The sequence below is a fragment of the Dioscorea cayenensis genome, chromosome 3 (assembly GCF_009730915.1).
Source record: "Dioscorea cayenensis subsp. rotundata cultivar TDr96_F1 chromosome 3, TDr96_F1_v2_PseudoChromosome.rev07_lg8_w22 25.fasta, whole genome shotgun sequence".
NCBI lineage: Eukaryota > Viridiplantae > Streptophyta > Magnoliopsida > Dioscoreales > Dioscoreaceae > Dioscorea > Dioscorea cayenensis.
The window spans coordinates 9,396,226-9,411,322 of NC_052473.1; the positions used below are offsets into that span (position 1 = coordinate 9,396,226).

General features: G+C 42.1%; 1 non-coding gene across 1 annotated transcript; it reads left to right on the forward strand.

Annotated features, from left to right (window-relative positions):
- Positions 1-13,386: 13,386 nt before the first annotated feature.
- Positions 13,387-13,493, forward strand: LOC120257806. The gene has a single exon (XR_005535890.1). It is a non-coding gene; the product is annotated as a small nucleolar RNA R71 (small nucleolar RNA).
- The last annotated feature ends 1,604 nt before the right edge of the window (positions 13,494-15,097 follow it).

Genomic DNA, 15,097 nt, shown 5'->3' on the forward strand with positions numbered 1-15,097 from the left:
ACATCCAAGATCAGTTTGGGAATCCCAATTCTCACAAGATAGTACTGGGGCTTGAGAACACAACTGCATCGTATCTAACCTTTTTGTGATAGCCTTAACCCATGTTGTTAAAGTAGTGATGGCACCCACTTGATAAATCATGGTTGTCTTCACCGGCTTAATCCTTTCAGAACTCTATTGATAACTATTGTTTGTTATTTCCTCAATCAAACTGTATGTTGTACTTGGTTGTTTACTACATAAGGATCCCTTAGAAGCTGCATCAACCATATGTTTCATAGTACTGTTTAGCCCATTGTAGAAGATTTGGATTTGCATCCATTACACTATTCCATGTTGAGGGCATTTTCTCAATATTTCATTGTATCTCTTCCAAGTAACATACAAGGATTCAGACAACAACTGGAGGAAGGAGGTGATATCATTCCTCAACTTTGTGATTTTCATCGAAGGAAAATATCATCTAAGAATAGCCTCAGGCACCTACTTCCATGTGGTAATAGACCCTTGTGGCAAGGAACTTAGCCACTGTTTGACCTTTCCAAGCAAAGAGAATAGAAAAGAGTCTAAGATGAACAGCATCCTCAAACACATTGTTAGCCTTGAAAGTATCATAGATTTCCAAGAAATTCTTCAAATGTTCATATGAGTCTACATCCTGAAACTGGTTAAATTGTCACATTTACTGCACCATTTGGATGAAATTGGGCTTTAACTCAAAATTGTTCACCACAACAGGGGGATGAATGATGCTAGACCCCACTCTTTCCAAGTTTGATCAGGCAAAATCTGAAATACTTTGTTGTTGATTCCCGGCCATTTATTCTTATTGATTTACTTCTATACTCACTTCCATTGACCCTATTTTACTTAAATTAACTTGCCTTAATCTTCTTTTGAAATTTATTTCAATCTTTGGATTAGGGCTTGCCAATGGAGATGAAGTGCTCCCTTGGGTCATGTAATTGTTCCTTCATAAGATAATATAGAACAAAATTAGCTCAAGGTTTAGAAGTAAAATAAGAAAAGAAGGTTAAGACGAATGATCAAACAAAAGAAAAGAGATATTCAAAATATGAACAATGTTAACAAAACTAGATCACTAGAGTGACTAATGTTCCTAAAAGATGCCATTCCCTGACAATAGCACCAAAACCTTGATGCACTCTCTGCAAATGTATGGATCGTAACAAGTAATAAAGTAGTACCCCGTGAGGGGTAGGGGTTGTCAAACCACAGGGATTATACTTCTAGTACTAATTACTCCTCTAATGTCTAGTGGATCAAGAAATGGTTGGTACAAAGAATTAGTAAACAAGAAAAAAGTGATAAGAGTGAAAATATTAGGCAGACTAGGATCAAGTTGTCAACAACAAGAGAGCAATGCCATGGGACAATCCCTATGTGCATTAGTGTATTGACTTGCTTCTAATGTCTACCAAGTACATCCTAAGATCCCTACGAGTGCTCTAAAGCATTGTTGCATCTACAGCTATCAAGTATGCCAAGTTTTGAAAGTGTAACTACGGACTTCGAATGGAGAAAATGAAGTCGGGTTGTACTATTCATAGTCTAATGTAGTAAATTATGCTCCATAGGTTGCTGTAGTAGTTACTAGTCATTGGGCCAAAACAGAGAATTTCACATGGCCATGTGGATTTCTTGATTCTGAAGTATAAAAGGCCGCTTAGATGTATTTTTGAGGTATCTTTTTCACAAGTTTTTTTGGGAGAATAGGCTAGGGTTTAGAGATAAGGTTTGTGCACTCAAGGAAGCATTCTTCACGAGCTTTCATGGATTCCTTCATTGTTATAGCCATCGGGGGAGCCACAGATGACATTGATTCGAGAGGGTGTGCTCTAGCTTTGTTGGAGGAACTTTTTGTAGAGAGTTGAAGCATCCCTTGAAGACTAACATCACAGATCTAAAGGGGGTTTTCTTTATGGTTTTCTTGTGTCTTCATTCTATGATTGATTACATATTGAACTGCTCCATGGAGAGCTAAACCCTAGTGGTTACTTGGACATGTAAACCCTAGGGTGTATTTGTTTCTTTGACTTTAATTGTGTTTTCTTTAGTCGAGTGTTTATTTGAGTTTAAATCTTGTGTTCTTGATGTTTGGTTTTCCCTTAGAGTAACACTAGGATTGAGAACCTATTCAAATTATCCTTTTGATGGTGACCATCACCATTAGAATTAGATTTACCATGATGGAAGACGGTTGAGAGGGTGAGTTGAGAGGTAGCGGAACATCCTCTTTCCCCTCTGATGTGATTTATCCTACCTCCACATTCCAAGAGTTCTTTGCAATCACAGCAAAATGAATTGTTGAGAGTTCCTTTCCACTGGGTCTTAATTGTGATTAGAGATCCTTCATCTGGACCAAAGGTTTTAATCTAGATTTGGGAATAGGGTTTATCACTTAGAATCCCTAAAGCTTTAAGCAGTCATACATGGTGTGGGGTGTCAAGAGTTTCCTCTCTGCTGGGATCTCGAAAAGCACTAGTCATGGTCGACCTTAGATTTGGGACCTTGTGCTTTTGGATTTCCATGACTCATTAAATCTCAATTAAGGAAGCATAGTTTTAGTCTTGCACTTGAAATAAATATCCAAAGGGGAGTATTGTCTGGGTACCCCATCTATCTTGTTTGATTCCTCTCTATTTCTCTATTTTCCTGCTTCTTTTTCCTCATTTATTTGTTTGTCAAATTGATCATTCCCACACTCATTCAATTGATTAGGCTAGATAGAAAGGTTACATCTATTACTAGTATTCTTCTTCCCTGTGGATTCGACTACCCATCTTTTGAGTACTTTATTACTTCGACACCCATGCACTTGCGGTACACACGTGCAAGAGTGTGTCAAGAACACATCATAACTACATGGACATTAAAAACAAGTAGTCAAAGTACACTAAGAAACATAGTTCAACATCTTGGGCACCATGGAAATGTTTGCCCCTCATGAATTCATAAAACTGAGAAGAATGAATGAATGCATTAATGAGAGAAATCAAGGCTTCCCCCTTTTACAAAATCTTCTTAGTTGAACTTCTAAAGCTTCATGGATGAGCTAACTCCACTTCTCTTGTGCCTCCAACTCAACCATGATCCCCTTAGATGGTGTGTTGAAGCTTGATCATCGTCCTCATTAGTGCCCTCCAAGTGGAGAAGAAAACCTCAAAACAAAAGATGATATGAAACCCTAGATCTGGGTGTTAAAAAGGAACTTTCAGGCTAAACACGATCTCAGCAAACTCGTGCTTAGACCATGCTCTTCTATGAGACTTCAGAGTGAATTGGCTAAGTGTCAGCAAGAGAAAATCATGAGGACTGTGCAAGGGTCATGACGATAGTGCTTTCCTTGTAAGCGTATGGTGCTTCAATTCAAAGAAAATCAGAGGGAGGAAGCATGACCGTGCTTGTCTTGGGAGCACCCCCATGCTTGAGTCGGCTACTCGGGGCATCTTGAGCAGTGATAATCATGTGGACGCGAGCATGACCATGCTGCCACTGTAACAACTTGGACACTTAGAAAAAAACACTACATTCTTTGCTTGTTTTATCCTTGATTTTAATCCTAACTACTTTGAATCCTACATTCCTGTACCAAGAACAAATTTACCTAGAATAGAATCGAATATATCCAAAACTTACTAAAAAACAAGCAAAAGAATGAATTGGGAGTAATTAAACTATGATATGAATTGCACTTATCAGATCATTTACAAGAGATTTAAATAACAAAAAACACACTTTAAAAGGGCTAGGTCGTACCATTGCTCGAAGAATAAGAAAAGTGAGAAACAATCTAAGAGTTAATAGCCAAAAATCTAGGCAAGAAAACCACAGAACGAGCCAAAGTGAGGGAAAGAAGCTTGGTGAAGAAGAAGAAATCTAGCAAGTATCTTTAAAAAGGAAAATAATGGAAGAGGATGCCTAGGAAGCACAGTAATGCTTTGTGACCATGCTTCACCATAAATTAGGATGAGTGCCTTGGAAGAACATAATCGTGCTTGAGACTGTGCTTTATCCTTTTCACTTGATAACCTTATAGTTGTAATAACAAGAATGCACGACCTTGCTAGGAGAAGCGAACCCATGCTCTTTGAGATCATGCCATAAGCATGCACTGGATTCCCCTTCTTCCCATTTTCTCTAAATCCGGATAAATGAATGATCATAAGCATGATCATGCTTGACATGGAAACTTCAGGGAGTTATAGAGCCTCAATAAAACCGGTCAAATAAATCAAAACCTTGAGTTAAAATGAGCATGTACAAGCGATCTGAAGTTCAAGCTTGTCAAAGAAAGTGCTACCTAGATTCACATGTTGGCTTTATGACCCTTTCTCATTGATTAAGCCAGCCCCATATCCCGATTATCAAGAGTTCCAATGAGACATGGAGAATCAAGTCAAAAGAAAGAAGGCATCTCATGTGCGGTATTTTTGGCACCTTTTTCCCATGCTTGTTACTTGTTTATCTTGGTTGTTTTAGTCATTTTCTCATTGTCTTTGGTTTGGGGCATCTTGCCGAGTGTTGGACAATGAGATTAGGCTTAAAAAATGGTTTTCGGGATGCGCATGGTCGTGATTTCAACCTAGTGTCGGGTTCCCCGATTGTTACAGGAGAATTTAGTTGTTAAAACTTTGAATTCCAGCTCTGACAAGCTCGTGTTAGCTCTAACATGCTCGTGTCAAGAGCACTCCGCACCGTGCCCTTTTTGGGTCGGATGCTATAGTGTTTTGCTATAGTGTTTTCCCTATAGTAATTTTGCTAAAAGTAGCAGCATACGCCTTTCGACATGCCAAAAATCTCCGACAAAATCAATGGGATGGACACGGTCGTGTCAGATCCCGTGTCCCACCGAAATATCGTTTTTCTTTTAAAAGCCCCTCGTTTGAGCTATTTCTTCACTTATCTTTCCTCAAAAAGCTTCCCATTCACTCATCCTCCCTTCCTTCGCAATTCTTATGGTTTAATGGGTGCTTTTTGTGGGATTTGCGGGCTCATTCTTGGATCCTAAAGAGTGAGCATCCATTGACTCAAGGTAAGTCCTCTTCCTTGCTTATTCTACCTTGTTCTTCGGATGAGTATAGCTAGGGTTTTGTTGTGGATTCATTTGGGAGCTTGATTCTTTCTCCTTTTTCACCTCTTTGTTGGTAAAACTTGAGAGGAGTATTGGTGTTGATTTTTAAGACCTTGTTATTGAGAAACCCTTGAAATTTCTTCTTCCTTGATTTTGGGGTTACTATAGTACCAGACCAAATTTGGTCTTTCTTGCTTTCCTTGTTGGTTTTAATGGTTGTGAGAGATCTATTCTTGTTAGATCTTCTAGCTAGAGAGTTCAGAAAACCCTAGAAGCAATTAATTGATCTAGTTGTTGATATCATTGTGAGGATTTTCCTTCATTTCAATTGATCCAGTTGTTGATATTGTTTGGTTATTTGCTTGGTTTGTTTAATTGCTTCTAGGAGGAGAAACTTCAAGCAAAACGGAAAGAGCTGGTATAGAAGTAACACCGGAGGTTTCTAGCTTGCCATGTTTGCGAGTGGGATTTTATTAAATCATGGACTATATATCATGCATATTTTCGAATATATAAATTGCTTGACAAGATCTCCTTCCGTATATTCCGCAAGCGCACGGGTTTGTCGAAGTAATAATCCCGGGTGAGCGGGTATCGAATCCATAGGGAGTAGGGAATAAAAATACTTAATTCGATTCTTAGCTATGTAAAAGATCAATGATAATGAGTGTGACAATGATTTAATTCTCAACAGTAAAAGCAACAAGTAAGAGAGCAAAAGTAAAGAAGGGGGTAAGGCATTCGATAAAGATGGGGTACCCGGATAATGCTCCGCCTAGGATAATTGTTTCAAGTGCAAGAACCCTCTATTATGCTTCCTAATCAATGCAATGGTGAGTCGTGGAAATCCTTAATTACATAGTCCCAAATCTAAGGTCAACTATGCCTAACTCTATACATGTCCCGGAGGAGAAATCGAACAATCTCAACACCTCGCACTTGCATAGAATTGCAATGAGCTTTAGGGATTCCAAGTGATAAATCTTTTCCTTATTATAGACCTAACCCTTTGGTCCAGGTGGAAGGTCCCTAACCACAATTTAGCCCTAGATATTAAGATCACCTCAACGCTTCACTCCATTGCACGCGCATCTAAGCCCCAGCGGAAGTTCATCCCTTAGACCATTCACTCTATTATGACCGCAAAGAACTCGAGGAACGGAGGTAGAATTTATCACGCCGGAGGGAAAAGGGCAGGCTCTTGTACCTCTCGACTCACCCTCTCAACCCTCTCCAACCTAGCTTTGTCTAACGCTCGTGGTGTGTCACTCACTCACAAGGTTACCAACAAGAACTCTCAACCCTAGTGTCATTCTAAGGGAAATGTTCATACAATCAAGCATTCAAGGTTGGAACGCACAATAAACATCAATTTATTGAAAGCATAATAAAGAGATTCAAAGAAATTAATACATCCTAGGGTTCACAAAACCCGAGTACCCACTAGGGGTTTAGCTCTCCATGGAGCTAAGTACAATCAAAGAAATAGAATGTAAAAGCAATGAATCCATAAAGAAACCCCCTCGATAGTCGTGTCGATGGTCTTGTGGAAAGTCCTCTACTCGTCGTCTAAGGATTCCATTGTCCGGTATAGGATACGCCTCGACGGAAGCTCCCCTACCAACCTTCTTCCTAAGGAATGACGATGTCGGAGCCGTAGAACCTCTCCAAAACCTTGGCCAATACCCCTCAAAACCTTAACCGAAGCCCTCTCTCAAGTTGTGGAAAAGATAGAGAAAAGAATACTAAAATCAGGGCTGATTCGGCTTTAAATAAGGCTGGAATCGGGCGAGTACACGGGCGTGGATGCTTCACGCGCCCGTGAGGATCCTCTGAACTCCAATTTTCTCGGCCAGCTGTGCATAGTGCTACTACAGTACTTCCTAACGTGTTGCTACAACGCTCTGCTATACTATCCGGCCTGAATAGCTTCCCGAATCCATAGTTTTATCGGAGTAACGCAAACGGGCACACGTTCACGTCCTGGATCACTTGCATCTTTAATGATAGGCACGTTAGTGAAGCTCTTGTTCTATGTGCATAAGTTAGAATGCTCGAGTGTGACTGCCTTTGTGCCCCTCCAAATGGATGTGCTAACTCGAATACGAGGCGGTTGGCACACACTCTAGCATCTCACATCGACCTATGTCTTCCCGTTTGAACCTTAGCAAGATTTCCTCCAAAATCGGTGCATTGTAATCCATATTGTCTTCTTTCCTTCATACTTGGCCTCACAACCCTAACTGCGCGAAAGTAACATAAAAACACACATATTAGTGTAAAAACTTGAGAAAAGTAATGCTCAACATAAGGAATGAACTCTTCGCATTCATATCGCACAAGCACTTATCAAACTCCCCCACACTTAAGCTTTTGCTTGTCCTCAAGCAAAAATTAAAACGTTATGTGCATCCATGAAGAAAATATTGAAAGTGCTTGGCCTTAGGTTCATCAAAATATACAAAGAGAGCATTCTACAAGTGAGGGAAATTTCAACACTAAATACAAAAAAATCAATGCTCTAGCTAAAATCTTGAATAAAAAAGGAAACAAAACCCAAAGTCGTGTACGTGTGTGAACTCACTCAAGTCAACCCGAAGTATACTCCTCAAAGTTCTAAGTACAAGGGACTTATTTATCTACAAAAGTGACAACAATTTCAAAGATGGTAGTAGCTTCACACATCCTCTAAGGTAGCCCTTTCCAAAGCGGCCGCTAAGGTGGCTTTCACACTTTCGAGGTGGTAGCTCTTTCTACCGGAGTGGTAGCTTTCACTCATCCTATGAGATAGCTCTTTCTCTCATTAGGGCATAACTAGTGTCCAACTTATGAGAGTAGCTTCATACTTTATAGGTGGTAGCTCTTTCCACACAACAAGCACAAATAAACAATAAAACTTTTTTTTTTTTTTGGAACTTAAAACAAGAAGCAACTATAACTAGACCCTTTAACATCAAACTTGAGTTTCCAAAAGAGTTTAAAGAATGAGTAGTGCACTAAGTGTAAATCAGGTAAAAATTCCTAGAAATTCAAGCAAGAACTAGAGCATTAAAACATTCAACGTTAGAAATTCTCCTAAACTCAAGGATACAATCCCTGCAACTAAGGTGAACCGCCATTGGCTATGTGAGCATATAACAATCAAGAATAATAGAAAAGATGTATGCACTATGAAACTCCCCCCCACACTTAAGTTGTACATTGTCCCCAATGTACACATGCAAGCTCACTCAAAATATAAATCATGCAAAAGCAAATATGGGAGAAGCAATCAAAACAATACTCCCCTGACTCCTAGTGTTGCGTTTGATGAAGCTAATTCCATAGGAGTAATGTTCCCACAGGTTGAGAGGCTCACACAGCCAAGTGCCTCAGCACCTTGGCCGTGCCCATAACTAAGTCTCAATTCCCAAGAAGACAAGACCATCTGCACGCATACACGAGGGGGTTCAGTGAAGCTCAATAAAAACAAACATATCTCGAGTGTATATAAAAGATAGAACATGAATACAACTCAAGATGCAAAATGAAAATAAACTCAGAAGGAGAATCCTTTCTGAGTGAACAAGTCTAAAATAAAAATGTAACATAAAGAAAATGCGGAAAAACAAAGTCAAATGTCGGTGTCGCTCAGGGGCTCGGTCTGTCCCGCTCGGCTGGCAGTGAAGATGCACATGGTGGGTCCACTAGTGCCGGGGTAGGGGATGAGGATACCAGAGGAACTGATGGGGTCTGAGGAGTCCTCGGCCGTAAGACAAATGATGAGCCAATGTCGCGCTCTAAGATCTGCTGTAATACGTTGAAATGTGCCATGAACTCTGTGTACTGAGTGACCTGCGTATCCTTAATCTCTGCAATCTTGGCTCGAGCCTCAGCTACCTCGGTCCATATCACCCCCAAAGCGCTCTCGAGCCTCTCAAAGCGATCATAAGCTCGAGATGGTGAAAATATACGCACGGGGGGTGGCTCCTCTTCTACTGGAGGTACCTCGGTCTCCAGAGGGGCTGGCTGAGGCTCGGGAGCGGGTTGAGATGCCCCGGCTTTATCACCCTTATCCTCAGCTATCTCTGGAGCTGGTAGCACTAATGCAAAACCCCCGTCCCTAACCCCTACGGACCATGCTCATCAACCCTCATCGCCTATAGGCTCGTGGGAGCGGTATACTCGCCTTCTCGGCCCCGCTGAATCGAATCCAAGAGACCCATGCCTAGCACTAATCTCATAATGTAGGGTCCAGTAGAAGATCGCCTCCTAGTCTAGCATAGTGCCCTCGATGTCCGATGTACTCGCCGGGATGTGCCATAAGTGAATCGGTACGCGCTGCACCATCGAGTACAGATATAATAATTCTTGTCGGCTCAAAACACCAATGCTATCACCATGGCCATTCACCGACTTACTCATGATGGCATGTAAATATCTCAGAAGAAGGTCGGGAAAGGCACGCGGCGTCTGGACACCCTCGGCTCAGACTCGACCTCGACCACATGCACTATGTGTAAGCTATCTGCGGGGTCAACGTGCCAGGATAATCAGTCGATAACTGAGCATACTCCTCCGTATCTGTGAATACCTCCTCATACAATCCAAGTCATACCGAAAACTGAGTGATGCTCAAGGTATGGTGGTGTCCAAATACTCTAAACTGAATGGTATCCAAACTGTCGAAGCTTGTGTAAGATCTGTCAAATTCGAATGATGATAATACCTCCAGTGCAAACTCTCGGATGGCGGGTTCTCTAATCTTCAATAACTGCAGCCAACCACCTGCTGAAACGAGATCCTCTACCTCATCAGCGAACTCATCTCCCTGCTGTAGATCTCGCAGTATAGTCGTGTCCAGGAATCGAGTTTGTCCGAAGCGAAGTCTTGACAGGCCCTCATAGCGAACCTGATGCTCTGGAATCGCAAACCTCATGCCCTCAGGCTTAGGGGATGACTCACGGGGCCTCTTATCAGCTTGCTTCTTCGATCGAGGTTCCATAATCTGTAAAATTTGAAATGAATCGATCAAACAAGTTGACAAAATAATACTGCAAAAATCCACATGGTCGTGTGGAATTTCCACATGCCCGTGTGGATCCACGGGGCGTGAAAACCGCACGGCCGCACACCAAAAATTCAACAATACAACTTAAAAATATTTCGAACTTCATCCTAAGCATCAATCATCCTTCTAATTGAAGAAACGAAGCATTATTAACCAGATTAATTGATGGAAACCATGAATTGGCAAAGAAAACAAGGAATGGAGCTTACCGACGAGATGAGATGTGAAAATGATGAACTGGCCGGAAACCTTGCAAAAATCCTATCACTGTAGCGCTATGAAATCGGATAACGATGTGAGAATGTTTTCAGATGAATAGAGGTCGTGAAGGGGGGAGAGAAACTAATCTTCTTTAAAAAAGGACTCGCGACCCTTGATGTTCTGCGCATCCACACGGGCGTGGTAATTACCCTACGCCCGTGCGCTTCATTACAAAGAGCCCACGAGGGCACATGCATGCCCCTGCGCGCCTCGAGAAAACACTCCTTCGACTCGATCGCCCTCGCACGGGCGGTGGAAAATACCCACGCCCGTGCGTCCGACTCCACGGGAAGCCGCACGCCCGCTGGCTTCTCCGACATCGGAGAAAAAAATACCAAGTGTTATACACGCCCTGCAGTGGAATTCCACACGGGCATGGGCATTCACATGCCCAATTTACGGGCATTTGCAGCCTCGTGTTTTTCTCGGGATGGAGATAACTCCTCTACAGATTTTAACACGGGCGTGTGGAAATTACCCACGCCTATGCATGGTTCACAAGGTCGCCCACAGCGGCAAGTCCACGCCCCTGTGTGCTCTCTGGAAAAATTCGCCAAACTCTGTAGGAATGCACACGCCCGTGCGGAAAGTACCCCCGGGCGTGTGATAGTCGCATGGTCATTTACAGGAGTAGCCGCACACTCTTGTGCCTTCTCTAGATGAGCTCGTAGTGCAAATCCACTGGGGTGCGGAAATTCCACACGCCCGTGTGTTTTCTCTGAATGACTTAGAAAAATCTGCAGGATCTGTAGAAGATTTCTGAACATGTTTACACACTCAGAGTCTGTTCTATTATGCAATTTTTACCAGTAAAAAACATGAAATAGAGCACAAACGACCAAACTTCACCAATTCCACATGAAAACACATGATTAAAATTCAAAGTTCACAAGGAAATCTCAGCTCAAGCATCTAAGAAATTAAGACACCAACATTTAACAAATTATTCATGCAAACAAACTAAACTAAAAGCTAAGAAAATAGTAAACACTTGGGTTGCCTTCCAAGAAGCACTTGTTTAACGTCACTAAGCTTGACGTACCTTGTCTTAAATCATGGGGGTTCATGAATGAAAGCTGCCCTCTTACCCATGACTTGAAAGCATGATGTGCAAAGTCTCTTGAGAGTAGAGGGTGTATTATCGGGCTTCGGACCACCTAACAATGATACGTCCAACTTCTTCGGTTGACCTACATCTCCAACAGCCTTGGAGTGTTTCCGGTGGCGTCTACTAGCCCTCTACATTTTCCAGAGCACCTTCTTCAAGATCCTGGGGGTAGATGGTACTTCTTCCGGCGATCCAAGCGTCATTACATCTTCATGTCCCTCCTCTTGGTCAAACAAACCTTCATACGGATCTGGATTGAACATTTCCTGTAAGTATTCATCAACAATCTCATTAGTAGTGTCTTGAAAATATAAAGTATCATTGAAATCGAGAGAATGCCGCATGGCCTCAGCAAGGCGGTATGTGAGCTTGTCATCTCCAACTCTCAAGGTGAGCTCTCCGCCGTCTATGTCAATCAATGCTTTGGAAGTCCGCAAGAACGGTCTCCTAAGTATCAAAGGTACATCCGTATCCTCATTGACATCTAGCACTACAAAGTCAACCAGAAAAATGTACTTGTCCACCTTGACAAGCACGTCTTTAATGATGCCTCTCGGATGTTGCACTGTTCGGTCCGCTAGTTGCAAAGTCATCCGAGTAGGCCTAGGCTCGCCCAAGCCTAGCTTTTGAAAGAAGGTGTATGGCATGACGTTGATACTAGCCCCTAAGTCCGCCAATGCCATTTCCTCACCAAGATTGCCAATATTACATGGAATGATGAAGCTTCCCGGGTCATTCTTCTTGTTCGGCATGTTCTTTTGCAATACCGCCGAGCAGGAAGCATCTAGAATCACTAAAGCACTTTCCTTCAACTTCCTCTTGTTAGTCAACAAGTCTTTCAAGAACTTCGCATACTTAGCCATTTGGGCCAATGCCCCAACAAAAGGAATGTTAATATGTAGTTGCTTGAACAAACTCATGAACTTCTTGTATTGTTCATCCCCTTGGTCACTTTTCAATCTAGAGGGATAAGGGATTCTTGGCTTGAAAGGTGGGGATGCCACCTCTTTATCTTTGCTTGTCCCCTCTTCCACCTCTATAACCTCGGGTGCGTGTTCTTTTGGCTTCTCACTCGGAAGCCTACCTTCAACCTCATGACCACTTCTCAAAGTGATCGCCTTCACATGCTCTCTAGGGTTGGTCTTTTTATTGCGTGGTAAGCTTCCATGTGGCCTTTCGGAGAGAGACTTCGCAATTTGCCCCACTTGATTTTCAAGATTATGCAAAGAGGCGGTGTGGTTGCGAAGTGTAGACTGAACTGATTCAAACCTTGTATTTGCAGATTGTATGAATCTAGTCAAGTGCTTCTCTAGGTCAATTATTCGGGTTTCCAAACCTGAGACTCTGTTTTCCACTTGAGGGGCTTGTTGTTGTTGGAAACCTGGTAGCCCCATGGTCTTTTGTGGACCCTGGTTACTCCATGAAAAATTGGGATGATTCTTCCAACCCGGATTGTAGGTATTGCTATATGGGTTTCCTTGAGGTCTCATGCCATTACCTACAAAATCAGCATTCTCCTCTGAAGAAACATCACCAATAGAGATTGGGTAATCGGAGGGAGCATGTCCTCCACCACACCTAGTGCAATTAGTCACGGCCGCCACTCTGTTTGAAGTTAGAAGATCTAACTTCTTACTCAAATTTTCCACTTGGGCTGCCAATGAAGTTACCGCATCTATTTCATGAAGACCGGTCACCTTTTTCTTCTCCCTAGCATTCCATTGGTAGCTCTTTAACTCCATTTCTTCAATCAACTGACGGGCCTCATCGGGGGTCTTGCTACCTAAGGTACCTCCTGATGCCGCATCCAAGAGTTGCCTTGTACTCGGGTTCAAACAATTGTAAAAGGTTTGAAAAATCATCCACTCCGGGAATCCATGTTGCAGGCACTTCCTCAGGAGCTCCTTGAACCTTTCCCATGTCTCAAATAGAGACTCCAATTCCAACTGAACAAAGGATGAGATCTCGTTCCTAAGCTTTTGTCGATTTTTTTCGTATAGGCTCTCAATTTGATGGCATCATCCGTCACCCCATTTATCTTCAAAGATATCACACACCTCAAGAAAGCTCTCTATGTGATCTGTTTGGATCCTCATCGTGCCAAAACCGTTAAACTGCGTGATTGTCGCAACATGTGGATGAATGCCGGCTTGACTCAAAGATTCGAGTCGTAATTGGGGACGCACAATACTCAATTGTGTTCCCAACACTGAAGGTCTGACATAATCGGATAATGTTCGCTGTTGCTCATTTTGTTCTGCCATGTTTTCAGATTCTTCTGCTTCCAAATCAGTTGGATTAGACTGTTCTTGCACGGGCTCTTTCCTTTTTTTTCTAAGTGTACGTTCAAGCTCAGGATCCCCTTCAATCAATATTAAGGGATTCCCTTGAGTCATAACCTATAGCTGCAACCAAAAAGAAAGAAAAAGAAATCAGAATGATGATAGAATAAGAAGATAAGAAATAGAATATATGGTGAAATAGCAAAGAAAACAAAGTGCAAGTATCTCTAAATGCCTACTCCCCGGCAACAGCGCCAAAATCTTGACAAGATCCCCTTCCGTATATCCAGCAAGTGCACGGGTTTGTCGAAGTAATAATCCTGGGTGAGCGGGTATCGAATCCACAGGGAGTAGGGAATAAAAATACTTAATTCGATTCTTAGCTATGTAAAAGATCAATGATAATGAGTGTGACAATGATTCAATTCTCAACAGTAAAAGCAACAAGTAAGAGAGCAAAAGTAAAGAAGGGGGTAAGGCATTCGATAAAGATGGGGTACCCGGATAATGCTCCACCTAGAATAATTGTTTCAAGTGCAAGAACCCTCTATTATGCTTCCTAATCAGTGCAATGGTGAGTCGTGGAAATCCTTAATTACATAATCCCAAATCTAAGGTCAACTATGCCTAACTCTATACATGTCCCGGAGGAGAAATCGAACAATCTAAACACCTCACACTCGCATAGAGTTGCAATGAGCTCTAGGGATTCCAAGTGATAAATCTCTTCCTTATTATAGACCTAACCCTTTGGTCCAGGTGGAAGGTCGCTAACCACAATTGAGCCCTAGATACTAAGATCACCTCAACGCTTCACTCCGTTGCACGTGCAACTAAGCCCTAGCAGAAGTTCATCCCTTAGACCATTCACTCTATTATGACCGCAAAGAACTCGAGGAATGGAGGTAGAATCTATCACGCCGAAGGGGATAGGGGACGCTCCTGTACCTCTCGACTCACTCTCTCAACCCTCTCCAACCTAGCTTTGTCTAACACTCGTGGTGTGTCACTCACTCACAAGGTTACCAACAACAACTCTCAACCCTAGTGTCACTCTAGGGGAAATGTTCAAACAATCAAGCATTCAAGGTTGGAACTCACAATAAACATCAATTTATTGAAAACATAATAAAGAGATTCAAAGAAATGAATACATCCTAAGGTTCACATAACCCGAGTACCCACTAAGGGTTTAGCTCTCGATGTAGCTAAGTACAATCAAAGAAATAGAATGTAAAAGAAATGAATCCATAAAGAAACCCCCTCGATAGTCGTGTCGATGGTATTATGGAAAGTCCTCT